The sequence below is a fragment of the Oncorhynchus keta genome, unplaced genomic scaffold, assembly GCF_023373465.1.
Source record: "Oncorhynchus keta strain PuntledgeMale-10-30-2019 unplaced genomic scaffold, Oket_V2 Un_contig_7552_pilon_pilon, whole genome shotgun sequence".
Taxonomy (NCBI): domain Eukaryota; kingdom Metazoa; phylum Chordata; class Actinopteri; order Salmoniformes; family Salmonidae; genus Oncorhynchus; species Oncorhynchus keta.
In genome coordinates, this window is record NW_026289530.1 from 30,163 (window position 1) to 51,069 (window position 20,907).

A 20,907-nucleotide genomic window follows, 5' to 3' on the forward strand; every position below is an offset into this window, starting at 1 on the left:
TTCCTAACCCACCCGGTGCTGTTTCTTAATCCACGGTGCTGTTGTTACCTAACCCACCCGGTGCTGTTTCTTAATCCACGGTGCTGTTGCTTCCCGACCCACCTGTTGCTGTTGCTTCGACCCACCCGGTGCTGTTGCTTCCCGACCCACCCGTTGCTTCCTGACCCACCCGTTGCTTCCTGACCCGCCCGGTGCCGGTGTTTCCGACCCGCCCGGTGCGGTGTTTCCCGACCCGCCCGGTGCCGGTGTTTCCCGACCCACCCGGTGCCGTTGCTTCCCGACCCACCCGGTGCTGTTTCTTAATCCACGGTGCTGTTTCCTAACCCACCCGGTGCTGTTTCTTAATCCAGTGCTGTTGTTTCCTAACCCACCCGGTGCTGTTTCTTAATCCACGGTGCTGTTGTTTCCTAACCCACCCGGTGCTGTTTCTTAATCCACGGTGCTGTTTCCTAACCCACCCGGTGCTGTTTCTTAATCCACGGTGCTGTTGTTTCCTAACCCACGTACAGTGCTGCTGTTGCAGGCTGTAGGCCTTCTTTTTATAAAGTAAACCCACTAAAAAGCAGGCCTCTCTGCCTCGGCTGCCATGCATAGGCTTGCTGGGTGGGTCTTTGTGTTTATGGTAAGTGGCTGGGGCAGCTGCATGCTTATGAAACCATTACTGTGTCCCACTAGTCTCTGACACGGCTCAGGGTCTCCTCAACCATTACTGTGTCCACTAGTCTACGGCTCAGGGTCTCCTCAACCATTACTGTGTCTAGTCTCTGACACGGCTCAACCATTACTGTGTCCCACTAGTCTCTCAGACACGGCTCAGGGTTTTTGACAAAACAATTTAGGCAACAGGGGAACTTGATCCAGAAGGGGGTTGAATATCTCTGCTGTAACCAAGAAGCTTGATGTTGACATCTAGCCGCTTAGCAAGTTAGAAACCCTGATGCATAGCTGGAGCCCTCTTAGAGTCCTTATAGTTTTATAAGCAGTAATGTAGCTCGCAGCACTGCAAGGTGAGGGTGCAGCCAACCTCGATGTTTCGGCATGGTAGACTGGCATTTGAATGGGAGAATTATAGTGTCGTGTCCCCAAGTCAACTTCGGGGAAACCCAAGACGATGCCTAGTCGTCTCCTCTCTGTAATGTGGTTTGGTAAGCCTATATATGCCTGTAGCATATAGCCTGTAGCATATAGCCTGTAGCATGTAGCATATAGCCTGTAGCATATAGCCTGTAGCATATAGCCTGTAGCCTGCCAAACAGGACTAATTGATGTACTGTTATCTCCAGAGCACTGTAAACACCAAAAATCCTGCTTTGACAAATTTTACTAAAACACTTTCACCGACCCAGGCCTAACTGTCAAGGTTCTGTATCCTACAACACGTTCACCGACCCAGGCCTTACTGTCAAGGTCCTGTATCCTACAACACGTTCACCGACCCCAGGCCTTACTGTCAAGGTCCTGTATCCTACAACACGTTCACCGACCCCAGGCCTAACTGTCAAGGTCCTGTATCCTACAACACGTTCACCGACCCCAGGCCTTACTGTCAAGGTCCTGTATCCTACAACACGTTCACCGACCCAGGCCTAACTGTCAAGGTCCTGTATCCTACAACACGTTCACCGACCCAGGCCTTACTGTCAAGGTCCTGTATCCTACAACACGTTCACCGACCCAGGCCTAACTGTCAAGGTCCTGTATCCTACAACACGTTCACCGACCCAGGCCTAACTGTCAAGGTCCTGTATCCTACAACACGTTCACCGACCCAGGCCTAACTGTCAAGGTTCTGTATCCTACAACACGTTCACCGACCCAGGCCTTACTGTCAAGGTTCTGTATCCTACAACACGTTCACCGACCCAGGCCTTACTGTCAAGGTTCTGTATCCTACAACACGTTCACCGACCCAGGCCTAACTGTCAAGGTTCTGTATCCTACAACACGTTCACCGACCCAGGCCTAACTGTCAAGGTCCTGTATCCAACACAACACGTTCACCGACCCAGGCCTTACTGTCAAGGTTCTGTGTCCTACAACACGTTCACCGACCCCAGGCCTCAAACTGTCAAGGGTCCATCCAACACGTTCACCGACCCAGGCCTAACTGTCAAGGTCCTGTATCCTACAACACGTTCACCGACCCCAGGCCTAACTGTCAAGGTCCTGTATCCTACAACACGTTCACCGACCCAGGCCTAACTGTCAAGGTTCTGTATCCTACAACACGTTCACCGACCCCAGGCCTTACTGTCAAGGTCCTGTATCCTACAACACGTTCACCGACCCCAGGCCTAACTGTCAAGGTCCTGTATCCTACAACACGTTCACCGACCCCAGGCCTAACTGTCAAGGTCCTGTATCCTACAACACGTTCACTGTCGATCCCCACGTTCACCGACCCAGGCCTTACTGTCTTCCTGTATCCTACAACACGTTCACCGACCCAGGCCTTACTGTCAAGGTTCTGTATCCAACACAACACGTTCACCGACCCAGGCCTTACTGTCAAGGTCCTGTATCCTACAACACGTTCAGATCCTACCCAGGCCTTACTGTCAAGGTCCTGTATCCTACAACACGTTCACCGACCCAGGCCTAACTGTCAAGGTCCTGTATCCTACAACATGTTCACCTGACCCAGGCCTTACTGTCAGGTTCTGTATCCTACAACACGTTCACCGACCCAGGCCTTACTGTCAGGTTCTGTATCCTACAAATGACCCAGGCCTTACTGTCAAGGTTCTGCATACTGTCAAGGTTCTGTATCCTACAACATGGACTGTCAAGGTCCTGTATCCAACACAACACTTCACCGACCCAGGCCTTACTGTCAAGGTTCTGCATCCTACAACACGTTCACTGAAACTGTCAAATGTACCAGCAGCCAGGCCTTATAGTTCTGAACAGAGTTAGCTGGTAGATACTTTCACCGACCCCAGGCCTTACTGTCAGGAAACATGACTGGTTCTGTTCCTACAACAGCACCGACCCACAGTCTGGTCCCAGACCCATACTGTCAAGGTTCTTTCCTACAACACTCACCGACCCAGGCCTATGGTCATTCTCACAGGCCTTACTGACAAGGTTCTGACCATACAACAGGATGACAGAAACTGATCTGGGACCAGGCCTACTTGATCACCAGCTAGCAGTAGCATAAATGGGTGATTTTGGGCCAGGACTGTTCATCACCTGACCCAGGGTCAAGGTTCTGTTGTTGACCCCAGGCCTTCCTGTATCCTACAACAGGGCCACTCAAGGCCTGTATCCTACAGACACTAGGACTTAGGCTACAGGACCCAGGTACAGAGGTTCTGAGGGCTACAATCCTGATTTGCTGATGCAGCAACAAAGAGGTCTGAGCCGGTCCCCGGTTTTCTTTCCTCAGTCATTTCATTGTTCCCTCTGTTCCTGTACTACACATGTCACCATAGACCATCAGGGGGCTCTGGCCTATGGACACGGATGGGGGGCTTCTGAATGCAGCGGACACGAAATGTACCAGCAGGGGCTCTGGCCTATGAACCAACATGAGATGGACGGGGGGCTCTGGCTGAAAGGACACAACCAATAGGGGCTCTGGCTGAACCAATGGGCATGAGATGGACGGGGATCCTCCTTCTGGCTGGACACGGCCTAGGGGAACCAATGGGCATGAGATGGACGGGGGCTCTGGCTGAAAGGTACACAGCCAATAGGGGGCTGGTAGATCTGGCAGGACTGGTTCTTCTCAACACGGTCCCAGATCTGGGGGCTCACACTGACAATGACCATAGAGGATGACAGAAACTGACGGACCAGGGGGCTCTGGCGGGACACGGTGGAGGGGGCTCTAGGGCGGGACACGGCCAGGGGGCTCTGGCGGGACACGGCCGGGGGGCTCTGGCGGGACACGGCCGGGGGCTCTGGCGGGACACGGCCGGGGGGCTCTGGCGGGACACGGCCGGGGGGCTCTGGCTGGACACGGCCGGGGGGCTCTGGCTGGACACGGCCGGTGGGGCTCTGGCTGACACGGCCGGGGGCTCTGGCGGCACACTTACCCAGCGTCAGATGAACTAGTGGGTAGCGTTTGTATGTGTCTCTGTGTGCAGTATGAAGGAAGTAAGGGCTGGTTTTGAAAGCCAATACTAACTAGCCAGATTCTCACATTATCCCTTTTTAAAAGTTGTCCATTAGATTAGCTGCTTACAGCTTCAGGTCACCAGTTCCTGCTTCCTACTAATGACCAGTAGAGTTTTGTTTATATTTCACCTTTATTTAACCAGGTAGGCCAGTTGAGAACACCTTTATTTAACCAGGTAGGCCAGTTGAGAACAAGTACTCATTTATAACTGCGATCTGGTCAAGATGAAGCAAAGCAGTTTGACACATACAACAACAGAGTTACACGTGGAGTAAACAAGCATACAGTCAATAATACAGTAGAAAACAAAAAGTCTATATACAGCGAGTGACCCGGCTCTCCTATCAGCTCAGAGCATTCTACACTGTGTATATCCATCCTCCTGTCCTCATTTGGCACTGTGGTTTCCTCTAGACCCAGTTGTGTGTCTCTGGTGTTTTCAGTGCGACGGCCTTCGCCGTTTGACAGGCTGACTGTGACCACAGAGGAAGAAGTCTTGGTCTCCCTTCTCCATCGCTCATCAAGCCCAGTGCTGCAGAGAGACCACTTCTAACGCCCCCGTCTACCGTTGACGAGAGGCTCGCTGGTTAAAACTGGCACGTTGTCAGGCCTGTTTATTAATGTGTCCTGTTCCTTTGTAAAAACTAAATAACCAGTCTGTCTGCTGGCAGACCACTCCAGTGTTTAATTGCTAAATTGTAATTATTTTGCCACTACGGCCTATTCATTGCCTTTACCTCCCTAATCTCACCTCATTTGCATACACTCATTTGCGTCACCTTTTCTATTGCGTTATTGACTGTATGTTTGTTTACGCCATGTGTAACTCTGTTGTTTGTGTCGCACTGCTTTGCTTTATCTTGACCAGGTCGCAGTTGTAAATGAGAACTTGTTCTCAACTGGCGGACCTGGTTAAATAAAGGTGTTCTCAACTGGCCTACCTGGTTAAATAAAGGTGTTCTCAACTAGCCTACCTGGTTAAATAAAGGTGTTCTCAACTGGCCTACCTGGTTAAATAAAGGTGAATAAAAAAAAATAAAAAAAGACAGAACTAGCAGCATGTTTAGGGACTCCTGGGACAGACAGACCTGGTGTCCAGTCCACTTACTGAGGGCCCCATGTTACCAGCTGGTGTCCAGTCTACTTACTGAGGGCCCCATGTTACAGCTGGTGTCCAGTCCACTTACTGAGGGCCCCATGTTACAGCTGGTGTCCAGTTTACTTACTGAGGGCCCCATGTTACCAGCTGGTGTCCAGTCTACTTACTGAGGGCCCCATGTTACCAGCTGGTGTCCAGTCTACTTACTGAGGGCCCCATGTTACCAGCTGGTGTCCAGTCCACTTACTGAGGGCCCCATGTTACCAGCTGGTGTCCAGTCCACTTACTGAGGGCCCCATGTTACCAGCTGGTGTCCAGTCTACTTACTGAGGGCCCCATGTTACCAGCTGGTGTCCAGTCCACTTACTGAGGGCCCCATGTTACCAGCTGGTGTCCAGTCCACTTACTGAGGGCCCCATGTTACCAGCTGGTGTCCAGTCCACTTACTGAGGGCCCCATGTTACCAGCTGGTGTCCAGTCTACTTACTGAGGGCCCCATGTTACTAGCTGGTGTCCAGTCTACTTACTGAGGGCCCCATGTTACCAGCTGGTGTCCAGTCTACTTACTGAGGGCCCCATGTTACCAGCTGGTGTCCAGTCCACTTACTGAGGGCCCCATGTTACCAGCTGGTGTCCAGTCTACTTACTGAGGGCCCCATGTTTAGCTGGTGTCCAGTCCACTTACTGAGGGCCCCATGTTACCAGCTGGTGTCCAGTCTACTTACTGAGGGCCCCATGTTACCAGCTGGTGTCCAGTCCACTTACTGAGGGCCCCATGTTACCAGCTGGTGTCCAGTCTACTTACTGAGGGCCCCATGTTACTAGCTGGTGTCCAGTCTACTTACTGAGGGCCCCATGTTACCAGCTGGTGTCCAGTCCACTTACTGAGGGCCCCATGTTACCAGCTGGTGTCCAGTCTACTTACTGAGGGCCCCATGTTACTAGCTGGTGTCCAGTCACTTACTGAGGGCCCCATGTTACCAGCTGGTGTCCAGTCTACTTACTGAGGGCCTATGTTACCAGCTGTTGTCAAATTACTGAAATGTGCCCCATGTTACCAGCTGGTGTCCAGTCTCTTACTGAGGGCCCCATGTTACCAGCTGGTGTCCAGTCTACTTACTGAGGGCCCCATGTTACTAGCTGGTGTCCAGTCTACTTACTGAGGGCCCCATGTTACCAGCTGGTGTCCAGTCTACTTACTGAGGGCCCCATGTTACCAGCTGGTGTCCAGTCCAGAGCCAATTTAGCTTTTTTAAAAAAAAAATCATTTAAAATATTTAAAGCTGCAATATGTAAAAATAAAAATATCTGACCTGATCAAATTCTCAGAAATGTGAGTTATAGACCTGTCGTTCTTATTGAAAGCCAGTCTAAGAAGCGGTTAAGATCTGTTCTATGTGCACTATTTCTAGGCTTCACGTTCTTAAATTTCCTTTTTTTTTTTTTTTTGCACTCTTTCGGTTTTTTACTCCAGTTTCAAACAGATGAAAAATATAATATTTTTGTTTATTTGACAAGATATTTCCCAGCGGTTTAGATGGTACACTCCCCAACCCGGACGACGCATGGGCCGATCACGGCCCGGTCTGTGATGCAGTCCACTGCATCAATCGGGAGCCCAATTTGGCAACCTAGTAGACTGTTATCAACCAGGAAATGGTGTGACGTCCTGTCTCAAGTTGCTGTGACTTGATGTGATCACTGTTAGGCCTAGTGATGGAGATCACACGGTCACCATGGTCAGTCGGCCCCCTGCAGTCTTGTTGCTGTGACTTGATGTGATCACTGTTAGGCCTAGTGATGGAGATCACACGGTCACCATGGTCAGTCGGCCCCTGCAGTCTTGTTGCTGTGAGTTTATATTCTGACTTTCTCCTAGTCTTGTCAGCTCGGTATTGTGTCCCCTGCAGTCTGTTCTGTATGATCAAAACAACTTGCCTTTTGTTCCACAGACAACAGCGGTCACCCCTCTCTACCCCCTGCAGTCTCCCTGCTCTCTACCCCCTATCTCCCTGCTCTCTCCCCTCTCTCCCTGCTCTCTACCCCCTCTCTCCCTGCTCTCTATCAAAACCCCTTTTCTCTCCCTGCTCTCTACCCCCTCTCTCCCTGCTCTCTACCCCCTCTCTCCCTGCTCTCTACCCCCTCTCTCCCTGCTCTCTACCCCCTCTCTCCCAGCGCCTCAGTTGTTCTGTCATTCATCTGACCCTCTATTCACCCAACCCTCTGTGCAGTCCTCCTCCTCTGACCCCTCTGTGCAGTCCTCCTCCTCTGACCCCTCTGTGCAGTCCTCCTCCTCTGACCCCTCTGTGCAGTCCTCCTCCTCCTGACCCTCTGAGTCCCCTCTCTGCAGTCCTCTCCCTCCTCCTCTGACCCCCTCTGTGCAGTCCTCCCCCTCCTCTCCCCTCTGTGCACCCCCTCCTCTCCTCTGCCCTCTGTTAGTTCCTGTCATTCTGTGTAGCCCTCCTCTTCCCCAACCCCTCTGTGCAGTCCTCCTCCCTGACCCCTCTGTGTAGCCCTCCTCCTCCCCTGACCCCTCTGTGTAGCCCTCCTCCTCCCCTGACCCCTCTGTGCAGTCCTCTGATCACTGTCATTTCCATTGCAAACAGATCTTAGATCAGGCTTATGAGAGGAAGCACCTTCAGGGATTCTTACTGACCGCACCACAGTTCAGCTGGGTCACGAGGTCAGGGTTGAGGGTTGTTGAGAAACAAGGTCCTGAACTCCAAAAACGGACAGGATTCTAATCCCTTTGTCTCCTGCGACAGAGCAGGGACAGGAAGTAGACATTCCAGGAGGTGCTGAGGATCGTCAAGATAGCCTCCATCGCCAACCAGGTTCACAGCCAAAATGCCCTGGAATAGAGTGTGGCAGTGGAGATGTGGAGCGGCGTTGCCATGGTGATCATTTACACACAAATTACTGGAAAAGAAGCCGGGTGTCGACGATGTAAAGTCCAAAGTCAAAGAGACCGATTTGGAGCTGGTGAGAAGTTCTACACACACCTTTGTATATGACATATATCATTGTTATTTGCATATATCATATGTTATTTGCATATTTCCTTTGTGATTGTATGTTTGTACTGTGTTTAGTCAGTATGATGTCAACCATCCTGTCAGTCGGTAGGAAACACCAAGCCCAGTAGGAAACACCAAGCCCAGTGTCGATTTTAAAAGGATACTTTTTTATCACATTGAATCATGGTTGAATGGTGAAAGCTCAGCATGTTATCAGGAGGGACTGAAGGAAGGCTGTGTCATGTAGTTCCTTCCAGAAGCCTCTTGATTTTCCATCCCGGAAGCCTCTTGCTTCCTTCCATCCCGAAGCCTCTTGCTTCCTTCCATCCCGGAAGCCTCTTGCTTCCTTCCATTGAAGCCTCTTGCTTCCTTCCATGAAGCCTCTTGCTTCCTTCCATGAAGTGAAAGCTCTTGCATGTTATCAGCCTCTTGAGGGTTCCTTCCCAGTAGAAGCCTCTTGCTTCCTTCCATCCTGAAGCCTCTTGCTTCCTTCCATCCCGGAAGCCTCTTGCTTCCTTCCTGAAGCCTCTTGCTTCCTTCCATTCCCGGAAGCCTCTTGCTTCCTTCCATCCCGGAAGCCTCTTGCTTCCTTCCATCCCGGAAGCTTCCTCCTTGCTTCCTTCCATCCCGGAAGACTCTTGCTTCCTTCTCCATCCAGGAAGACTCTTGCTTCCTTCCATCCCGGAAGCTCTTCTTGCTTCCTTCCATTCAGGAAGCCTCTTGCTTGTTTCCATCCAGGAAGACTCTTGCTTGTTTCCATTCAGGAAGACTCTTGTTTGTTTCCATTCAGGAAGACTCATTCAGGAAGACTCTTGTTTCCTTCCATTCATTACTCTTCTGAAAAACAAAAAGGGCCGTTATCTATAAAGTCCACTACTTTTGACCCGGGCCCATAGGGTTCTGGTCAACAGTAGAGGACTATATCACTCAACCTTTTAGAAACAACAAGGCTGGTCAACTCTGACTCGTGTTTTCTCACCGGAGAAGAGAAATGTTCAGAGTGAAAATTCTCCCTGTAATGTGGACATGAGTTTGTCCTCTGTCCACGGGAAACGTCATCGTCATGCCCAGTCTCAGGAGACTGATCCTCAGTTTAAAGTGGAGACTGGACTGACTAGGACTGTGTCTTTAAAGGGCACCCTATTTCTAATACAGTCACGTGACTTTGGTCCAGAGCCCTATGGGCCAATATGTAGTGGATAAGACGCCATTTTAGATGTGCCCAGGGGAATCCATTCCACAGCTGCAGTCTCTAACGTCCTCTTTCATGCCACATTTACATAGACCTACAAAAACACCACACACAAACACATTGGTAGACACTATTGACTAGGTGACAGAACGTTAAGCCCCAGTGTTGAGGTGAGGTGACTTGGTGACAGAACGTTAAGCCCAGTTGGTGAGGTGACTTGGTGACAGAACGTTAAGCCCCAGTCGTGAGGTGACTTGGTGACAGAACGTTAAGCCCCAGTGTTGAGGTGAGGTGACTTGGTGACAGAACGTTAAGCCCCAGTGTTGAGGTGAGGTGACTTGGTGACAGAACGTTAAGCCCCAGTGGTGAGGTGACTTGGTGACAGAACGTTAAGCCCCAGTGTTGAGGTGACTTGGTGACAGAACGTTAAGCCCCAGTGTTGAGGTGACTTGGTGACAGAACGTTAAGCCCCAGTGTTGAGGTGACTTGGTGACAGAACGTTAAGCCCCAGTGTTGAGGTGAGGTGACTTGGTGACAGAACGTTAAGCCCCAGTGTTGAGGTGACTTGGTGACAGAACGTTAAGCCCCAGTGTTGAGGTGACTTGGTGACAGAACGTTAAGCCCCAGTGTTGAGGTAACTTGGTGACAGAACGTTAAGCCCCAGTGTGAGGTGAGGTGACTGGTGACAGAACGTTAAGCCCCAGTGTTGAGGTGAGGTGACTAGGTGACAGAACGTTAAGCCCCAGTGTTGAGGTGACTTGGTGACAGAACGTTAAGCCCCAGTGTTGAGGTGAGGTGACTTGGTGACAGAACGTTAAGCCCCAGTGTGAGGTGACTTGGTGACAGAACGTTAAGCCCCAGTGGTGAGGTGAGGTGACTTGGTGACAGAACGTTAAGCCCCAGTGTTGAGGTGAGGTGACTAGGTGACAGAACGTTAAGCCCCAGTGGTGAGGTGACTTGGTGACAGAACGTTAAGCCCCAGTGGTGAGGTAACTTGGTGACAGAACGTTAAGCCCCAGTGTTGAGGTGACTTGGTGACAGAACGTTAAGCCCCAGTGTTGAGGTGACTTGGTGACAGAACGTTAAGCCCCAGTGTTGAGGTGACTTGGTGACAGAACGTTAAGCCCCAGTGGTGAGGTGACTTGGTGACAGAACGTTAAGCCCCAGTGTTGAGGTGACTTGGTGACAGAACGTTAAGCCCCAGTGTTGAGGTGACTTGGTGACAGAACGTTAAGCCCCAGTGGTGAGGTGACTTGGTGACAGAACGTTAAGCCCCAGTCGTGAGGTGACTTGGTGACAGAACGTTAAGCCCCAGTCGTGAGGTGACTTGGTGACAGAACGTTAAGCCCCAGTGTTGAGGTGACTTGGTGACAGAACGTTAAGCCCCAGTGTTGAGGTGAGGTGACTAGGTGACAGAACGTTAAGCCCAGTGTTGAGGTGACTAGGTGACAGAACGTTAAGCCCCAGTGTGAGGTGAGGTGACTTGGTGACAGAACGTTAAGCCCCAGTGTTGAGGTGACTTGGTGACAGAACGTTAAGCCCCAGTGTTGAGGTGACTTGGTGACAGAACGTTAAGCCCCAGTGTTGAGGTGAGGTGACTAGGTGACAGAACGTTAAGCCCCAGTGTTGAGGTGAGGTGACTAGGTGACAGAACGTTAAGCCCCAGTGTGAGGTGAGGTGACTAGGTGACAGAACGTTAAGCCCCAGTGTTGAGGTGACTTGGTGACAGAACGTTAAGCCCCAGTGTTTGAGGTGACTAGGTGACAGAACGTTAAGCCCCAGTGTTGAGGTGAGGTGACTGGTGACAGAACGTTAAGCCCCAGTGTTGAGGTGACTTGGTGACAGAACGTTAAGCCCCAGTGTTGAGGTGACTTGGTGACAGAACGTTAAGCCCCAGTGTTGAGGTGAGGTGACTAGGTGACAGAACGTTAAGCCCCAGTGTGAGGTGAGGTGACTTAGGTGACAGAACGTTAAGCCCCAGTGTGAGGTGAGGTGACTTGGTGACAGAACGTTAAGCCCCAGTGTTGAGGTGAGGTGACTAGGTGACAGAACGTTAAGCCCCAGTGGTGAGGTGAGGTGACTAGGTGACAGAACGTTAAGCCCCAGTCGTGAGGTGACTTGGTGACAGAACGTTAAGCCCCAGTGTTGAGGTGACTTGGTGACAGAACGTTAAGCCCCAGTGTTGAGGTGACTTGGTGACAGAACGTTAAGCCCCAGTCGTGAGGTGACTTGGTGACAGAACGTTAAGCCCCAGTCGTGAGGTGACTTGGCGAAGGGGCTTTCCAACCCACAGGCAGGTGTTTCCTTATGTGATGTCTTGTGTTTCCACAGATCAAGGCAGAGACCATGAGCCTTCAGGGGACAGCACTCTTCTCTTATGGAGTCATGGGTGAGTGTGGATATAATGGCTGTAGGAGTGGCTGGCTTACTGAGAATGAGATGTTTCTGATTTACCTGAGACCAAGTAACAGCTCTGAATTTAGCCTAATAATGGATTCAGTTGGAATTAAGAGTAGCTGCTGCCTGGGCAGGATCTAACCCCCTCGATCCATAATATACCCCAGGAACTAACGGGGATCCATAATAAACCCCAGGAAGAGTAGCTGCTGCCTTGGCAGGATCTAATGGGGATCCATAATAAACCCCAGGAAGAGTAGCTGCTGCCTTGGCAGGATCTAATGGGGATCCATAATAAACCCCAGGAAGAGTAGCTGCTGCCTTGGCAGGATCTAATGGGGATCCATAATAAACCCCAGGAAGAGTAGCTGCTGCCTTGCATCTAATGGGGATCCATAATAAACCCCAGGAAGAGTAGCTGCTGCCTTGCATCTAATGGGGATCCATAATAAACCCCAGGAAGAGTAGCTGCTGCCTCGACAGGAACTAATGAGGATCCATAATAAACCCCAGGAAGAGTAGCTGCTGCCTTGGCAGGATCTAATGGGGATCCATAATAAACCCCAGGAAGAGTAGCTGCTGCCTTGACAGCTAATGGGGATCCATAATAAACCCCAGGAAGAGTAGCTGCTGCCTTGGCAGGGACTAATGGGGATCCATAATAAACCCCAGGAAGAGTAGCTGCTTCTTTGGCAGGAACTAATGGGGATCCATAATAAACCCCAGGAAGAGTAGCTGCTGCCTTGGCAGGAACTAATGGGGATCCATAATAAACCCCAGGAAGAGTAGCTGCTGCCTTGGCAGAACTAATGGGGATCCATAATAAACCCCAGGAAGAGTAGCTGCTGCCTTGCATCTAATGGGGATCCATAATAAACCCCAGGAAGAGTAGCTGCTGCCTTGCATCTAATGGGGATCCATAATAAACCCCAGGAAGAGTAGCTGCTGCCTTGCATCTAATGGGGATCCATAATAAACCCCAGGAAGAGTAGCTGCTGCCTCGGCAGGAACTAATGGGGATCCATAATAAACCCCAGGAAGAGTAGCTGCTGCCTTGGCAGGAACTAATGAGGATCCATAATAAACCCCAGGAAGATAGTCTTGTGTGGCAACCAATCTTGAATTTGGCTGTTAGGAACCGACTGGGTTTTAAACCCCACTGGTTTAGCTGCTGCCTTGGCAGAACAATGAGGATCCATTAAACCCCATTCATTGAGTAGCTGTTTGGCTGCGTTGCCTTTCCAGCTAATGGGATTTTAAAAACCCCAGGAAGAATTGAATGTTGTTTGGGGATCCATAAAAAGCTATTAGCATGTTGTGGGGGATAATAAACCCCAGGAAGAGTAGCTGCCTCATGCAGGCTAATGGGGATCCCCCCAGGAAGAGTTCCTTGGCAGGCTAATCCGGGATCCTAATAAACCCCAGTGAGTAGCTGCTGCCTTCATTACATGTTGGGATCCATAATAAACCCCCAGATCCCCCCATGAAGAGTAGCCTGTTGTGTTGCAGGCTATCTTGCTCCTGGGGATCCATAATAAACCCCAGGAAGAGTAGCTGCTGCCTTTCAGGCTAATGGGGATCCTAATAAACCCCTTGAAGAGTAGCTGTTGCCTTGGCAGGCTATATGGGGATCCCCATAATAAACCCCAGGAAGAGTAGCTGTTGCCTTGTTGAACTAATGCTAGGATCCATGTCCCCCCTGACTATTACCATGTTGTTTCAGGCTTATGGGGATCCTACTTTACCAGGTTGTGTTGTAGGCTATATGTCCCCCATGACTATTACCATGTTGTGTTGCCTTAGGGCAGGCTATGTCCATAATGACCCCAGGAAGTTGCTGTTGCCTTAGCTAATGGGGATCCCCCAGGAAGAGTACCTGTTGTGTTGGCAGGAACTAATGGGGATCCCCATAATAAACCCTATTACCATGTTGTGTTGCCGCCACAGGCTATATGTCTCCCAGCTGCCATTTTCCCAATGAATTGCTAACCATGTTGTGCTTGTAGGCTATATGTCCCCCCTGACTATTACCATGTTGTGTTGTAGGCTATATGTCCCCCTGACTATTACCATGTTGTGGAAGTCCCCCCTGACTATTACCATGTTGTGTTGCAGGCTATATGTCCCCCTGACTATTACCATGACCCCAGGCTATAGCTGTCCCCCCTGACTATTACCATGTTGTGTTGTAGGCTATATGTCCCCCCCCTGACTATTACCATGTTGTGTTGTAGGCTATATGTCCCCCTGACTATTACCATGTTGTGTTGTAGGCTATATGTCCCCCCTGACTATTACCATGTTGTGTTGTAGGCTATATGTCCCCCCCTGACTATTACCATGTTGTGTTGTAGGCTATATGTCCCCCTGACTATTACCATGTTGTGTTGTAGGCTATATGTCCCCCTGACTATTACCATGTTGTGTTGTAGGCTATATGTCCCCCCTGACTATTACCATGTTGTGTTGTAGGCTATATGTCCCCCCTGACTATTACCATGTTGTGTTGTAGGCTATATGTCCCCCCTGACTATTACCATGTTGTGTTGTAGGCTATATGTCCCCCCTGACTATTACCATGTTGTGTTGTAGGCTATATGCCCCCCTGACTATTACCATGTTGTGTTGTAGGCTATATGTCCCCCTGACTATTACCATGTTGTGTTGTAGGCTATATGTCCCCCTGACTATTACCATGTTGTGTTGTAGGCTATATGTCCCCCCCCTGACTATTACCATGTTGTGTTGTAGGCTATATGTCCCCCCTGACTATTACCATGTTGTGTTGTAGGCTATATGTCCCCCTGACTATTACCATGTTGTGTTGTAGGCTATATGCCCCCCCTGACTATTACCATGTTGTGTTGTAGGCTATATGTCCCCCTGACTATTACCATGTTGTGTTGTAGGCTATATGTCCCCCCCTGACTATTACCATGTTGTGTTGTAGGCTATATGTCCCCCCTGACTATTACCATGTTGTGTTGTAGGCTATATGTCCCCCTGACTATTACCATGTTGTGTTGTAGGCTATATGTCCCCCCTGACTATTACCATGTTGTGTTGTAGGCTATATGTCCCCCCCTGACTATTACCATGTTGTGTTGTAGGCTATATGTCCCCCCTGACTATTACCATGTTGTGTTGTAGGCTATATGTCCCCCCCTGACTATTACCATGTTGTGTTGTAGGCTATATGTCCCCCCCTGACTATTACCATGTTGTGTTGTAGGCTATATGTCCCCCCTGACTATTACCATGTTGTGTTGTAGGCTATATGTCCCCCTGACTATTACCATGTTGTGTTGTAGGCTATATGTCCCCCCCTGACTATTACCATGTTGTGTTGTAGGCTATATGTCCCCCCCCTGACTATTACCATGTTGTGTTGTAGGCTATATGTCCCCCTGACTATTACCATGTTGTGTTGTAGGCTATATGTCCCCCCCTGACTATTACCATGTTGTGTTGACTATATGTCCCCCCTGACTATTACCATGTTGTGTTGTAGGCTATATGTCCCCCTGACTATTACCATGTTGTGTTGTAGGCTATATGTCCCCCCTGACTATTACCATGTTGTGTTGTAGGCTATATGTCCCCCCTGACCCCAGTGTTGAGGCTATTGACTATTACCATGTTGTGTTGTAGGCTATATGTCCCCCCTGACTATTACCATGTTGTGTTGTAGGCTATATGTCCCCCTGACTATTACCATGTTGTGTTGTAGGCTATATGTCCCCCTGACTATTACCATGTTGTGTTGTAGGCTATATGTCCCCCCTGACTATTACCATGTTGTGTTGTAGGCTATATGTCCCCCCTGACTATTACCATGTTGTGTTGTAGGCTATATGTCCCCCCTGACTATTACCATGTTGTGTTGTAGGCTATATGTCCCCCTGACTATTACCATGTTGTGTTGTAGGCTATATGTCCCCCCCTGACTATTACCATGTTGTGTTGTAGGCTATATGTCCCCCCTGACTATTACCATGTTGTGTTGTAGGCTATATGTCCCCCCTGACTATTACCATGTTGTGTTGTAGGCTATATGTCCCCCCCCCTGACTATTACCATGTTGTGTTGTAGGCTATATGTCCCCCCTGACTATTACCATGTTGTGTTGTAGGCTATATGTCCCCCTGACTATTACCATGTTGTGTTGTAGGCTATATGTCCCCCCTGACTATTACCATGTTGTGTTGTAGGCTATATGTCCCCCCTGACTATTACCATGTTGTGTTGTAGGCTATATGTCCCCCCCTGACTATTACCATGTTGTGTTGTAGGCTATATGTCCCCCCTGACTATTACCATGTTGTGTTGTAGGCTATATGTCCCCCCTGACTATTACCATGTTGTGTTGTAGGCTATATCCCCCCTGACTATTACCATGTTGTGTTGTAGGCTATATGTCCCCCCTGACTATTACCATGTTGTGTTGTAGGCTATATGTCCCCCCCTGACTATTACCATGTTGTGTTGTAGGCTATTCCCCCCCACTATTACCATGTTGTGTTGTAGGCTATATGCCCCCCCTGACTATTACCATAGGCTATATGTCCCCCCTGACTATTACCATGTTGTGTTGTAGGCTATATGTCCCCCCCTGACTATTACCATAGGCTATATGCCCCCCTGACTATTACCATGTTGTGTTGTAGGCTATATGTCCCCCCCCTGACTATTACCATGTTGTGTTGTAGGCTATATGTCCCCCCTGACTATTACCATGTTGTGTTGTAGGCTATATGTCCCCCCCTGACTATTACCATGTTGTGTTGTAGGCTATATGTCCCCCCTGACTATTACCATGTTGTGTTGTAGGCTATATGTCCCCCCTGACTATTACCATGTTGTGTTGTAGGCTATATGTCCCCCCTGACTATTACCATGTTGTGTTGTAGGCTATATGTCCCCCCTGACTATTACCATGTTGTGTTGTAGGCTATATGTCCCCCCTGACTATTACCATGTTGTGTTGTAGGCTATATGTCCCCCCCCTGACTATTACCATGTTGTGTTGTAGGCTATATGTCCCCCCTGACTATTACCATGTTGTGTTGTAGGCTATATGTCCCCCTGACTATTACCATGTTGTGTTGTAGGCTATATGTCCCCCCTGACTATTACCATGTTGTGTTGTAGGCTATATGTCCCCCTGACTATTACCATGTTGTGTTGTAGGCTATATGTCCCCCCTGACTATTACCATGTTGTGTTGTAGGCTATATGTCCCCCTGACTATTACCATGTTGTGTTGTAGGCTATATGTCCCCCCCCTGACTATTACCATGTTGTGTTGTAGGCTATATGTCCCCCCTGACTATTACCATGTTGTGTTGTAGGCTATATGTCCCCCCTGACTATTACCATGTTGTGTTGTAGGCTATATGTCCCCCCCCTGACTATTACCATGTTGTGTTGTAGGCTATATGTCCCCCCCTGACTATTACCATGTTGTGTTGTAGGCTATATGTCCCCCCTGACTATTACCATGTTGTGTTGTAGGCTATATGTCCCCCCTGACTATTACCATGTTGTGTTGTAGGCTATAATTACCATGTTGTGTTGTAGGCCCCCCTGACTATTACCATGTTGTGTTGTAGGCTATATGTCCCCCCTGACTATTACCATGTTGTGTTGTAGGCTATATGTCCCCCTGACTATTACCATGTTGTGTTGTAGGCTATATGTCCCCCCCCCTGACTATTACCATGTTGTGTTGTAGGCTATATGTCCCCCCTGACTATTACCATGTTGTGTTGTAGGCTATATGTCCCCCCCTGACTATTACCATGTTGTGTTGTAGGCTATATGTCCCCCTGACTATTACCATGTTGTGTTGTAGGCTATATGTCCCCCCTGACTATTACCATGTTGTGTTGTAGGCTATATGTCCCCCCTGACTATTACCATGTTGTGTTGTAGGCTATATGTCCCCCCCTGACTATTACCATGTTGTGTTGTAGGCTATATGTCCCCCCTGACTATTACCATGTTGTGTTGTAGGCTATATGCCCCCCTGACTATTACCATGTTGTGTTGTAGGCTATAAACCCCCCTGACTATTACCATGTTGTGTTGTAGGCTATATGTCCCCCCTGACTATTACCATGTTGTGTTGTAGGCTATATGTCCCCCTGACTATTACCATGTTGTGTTGTAGGCTATATGCCCCCCTGACTATTACCATGTTGTGTTGTAGCTATATGTCCCCCCTGACTATTACCATGTTGTGTTGTAGGCTATATGTCCCCCCCTGACTATTACCATGTTGTGTTGTAGGCTATATGTCCCCCCTGACTATTACCATGTTGTGTTGTAGGCTATATGTCCCCCCCTGACTATTACCATGTTGTGTTGTAGGCTATATGTCCCCCCTGACTATTACCATGTTGTGTTGTAGGCTATATGTCCCCCCTGACTATTACCATGTTGTGTTGTAGGCTATATGTCCCCCTGACTATTACCATGTTGTGTTGTAGGCTATATGTCCCCCCCCTGACTATTACCATGTTGTGTTGTAGGCTATATGTCCCCCCTGACTATTACCATGTTGTGTTGTAGGCTATATGTCCCCCCCTGACTATTACCATGTTGTGTTGTAGGCTATATGTCCCCCCATGTTGTGTTGGCTATACTGACTATTACCATGTTGTGTTGTAGGCTATATGTCCCCCCCCTGACTATTACCATGTTGTGTTGTAGGCTATATGTCCCCCTGACTATTACCATGTTGTGTTGTAGGCTATATGTCCCCCCTGACTATTACCATGTTGTGTTGTAGGCTATATGTCCCCCCCTGACTATTACCATGTTGTGTTGTAGGCTATATGTCCCCCTGACTATTACCATGTTGTGTTGTAGGCTATATGTCCCCCCCCTGACTATTACCATGTTGTGTTGTAGGCTATATGTCCCCCTGACTATTACCATGTTGTGTTGTAGGCTATATGTCCCCCCCCTGACTATTACCATGTTGTGTTGTAGGCTATATGTCCCCCTGACTATTACCATGTTGTGTTGTAGGCTATATGTCCCCCCTGACTATTACCATGTTGTGTTGTAGGCTATATGTCCCCCCCCTGACTATTACCATGTTGTGTTGTAGGCTATATGCCCCCCTGACTATTACCATGTTGTGTTGTAGGCTATATGCCCCCTGACTATTACCATGTTGTGTTGTAGGCTATATGTCCCCCCCTGACTATTACCATGTTGTGTTGTAGGCTATATGTCCCCCTGACTATTACCATGTTGTGTTGTAGGCTATATGTCCCCCCTGACTATTACCATGTTGTGTTGTAGGCTATATGTCCCCCCTGACTATTACCATGTTGTGTTGTAGGCTATATGGCCCCCCCTGACTATTACCATGTTGTGTTGTAGGCTATATGTCCCCCCTGACTATTACCATGTTGTGTTGTAGGCTATATGTCCCCCCCTGACTATTACCATGTTGTGTTGTAGGCTATATGTCCCCCCCTGACTATTACCATGTTGTGTTGTAGACTATATGTCCCCCTGACTATTACCATGTTGTGTTGTAGGCTATATGTCCCCCTGACTATTACCATGTTGTGTTCTATATGTCCCCCCTGACTATTACGCATGTTGTGTTGTCCCCCCTGACTATTACCATGTTGTGTTTGGCTATATGTCCCCCCTGACTATTACCATGTTGTGTTGTAGGCTATATGTCCCCCCCCCCCCTGACTATTACCATGTTGTGTTGTAGGCTATATTTGACTATTACCATGTTGTGTTGTAGGCTATATGTCCCCCCCTGACTATTACCATGTTGTGTTGTAGGCTATATGTCCCCCTGACTATTACCATGTTGTGTTGTAGGCTATATGTCCCCCCCTGACTATTACCATGTTGTGTTGTAGGCTATATGTCCCCCCTGACTATTACCATGTTGTGTTGTAGGCTATATGTCCCCCCTGACTATTACCATGTTGTGTTGTAGGCTATATGTCCCCCCCCCTGACTATTACCATGTTGTGTTGTAGGCTATATGTCCCCCCCTGACTATTACCATGTTGTGTTGTAGGCTATATGTCCCCCCCCTGACTATTACCATGTTGTGTTGTAGGCTATATGTCCCCCCTGACTATTACCATGTTGTGTTGTAGGCTATATGTCCCCCCTGACTATTACCATGTTGTGTTGTAGGCTATATGTCCCCCTGACTATTACCATGTTGTGTTGTAGGCTATATGTCCCCCCCTGACTATTACCATGTTGTGTTGTAGGCTATATGTCCCCCCCTGACTATTACCATGTTGTGTTGTAGGCTATATGTCCCCCTGACTATTACCATGTTGTGTTGTAGGCTATATGTCCCCCCCCCTGACTATTACCATGTTGTGTTGTAGGCTATATGTCCCCCTGACTATTACCATGTTGTGTTGTAGGCTATATGTCCCCCCCTGACTATTACCATGTTGTGTTGTAGGCTATATGTCCCCCCTGACTATTACCATGTTGTGTTGTAGGCTATATGTCCCCCCTGACTATTACCATGTTGTGTTGTAGGCTATATGCCCCCCCTGACTATTACCATGTTGTGTTGTAGGCTATATGTCCCCCCTGACTATTACCATGTTGTGTTGTAGGCTATATGTCCCCCCTGACTATTACCATGTTGTGTTGTAGGCTATATGTCCCCCCTGACTATTACCATGTTGTGTTGTAGGCTATATGTCCCCCCTGACTATTACCATGTTGTGTTGTAGGCTATATGCCCCCCTGACTATTACCATGTTGTGTTGTAGGCTATATGTCCCCCTGACTATTACCATGTTGTGTTGTAGGCTATATGTCCCCCCTGACTATTACCATGTTGTGTTGTAGGCTATATGTCCCCCCTGACTATTACCATGTTGTGTTGTAGGCTATATGTCCCCCTGACTATTACCATGTTGTGTTGTAGGCTATATGTCCCCCTGACTATTACCATGTTGTGTTGTAGGCTATATGTCCCCCTGACTATTACCATGTTGTGTTGTAGGCTATATGTCCCCCCTGACTATTACCATGTTGTGTTGTAGGCTATATGTCCCCC

At 48.9% G+C, this 20,907-nt stretch overlaps 1 pseudogene; it reads left to right on the forward strand.

The window, feature by feature from the left end:
- The window catches only part of LOC118381790 (protein FAM53B-like), a 32,149-nt pseudogene that overhangs the window by 6,676 nt on the left and 4,566 nt on the right, over positions 1 to 20,907 (forward strand).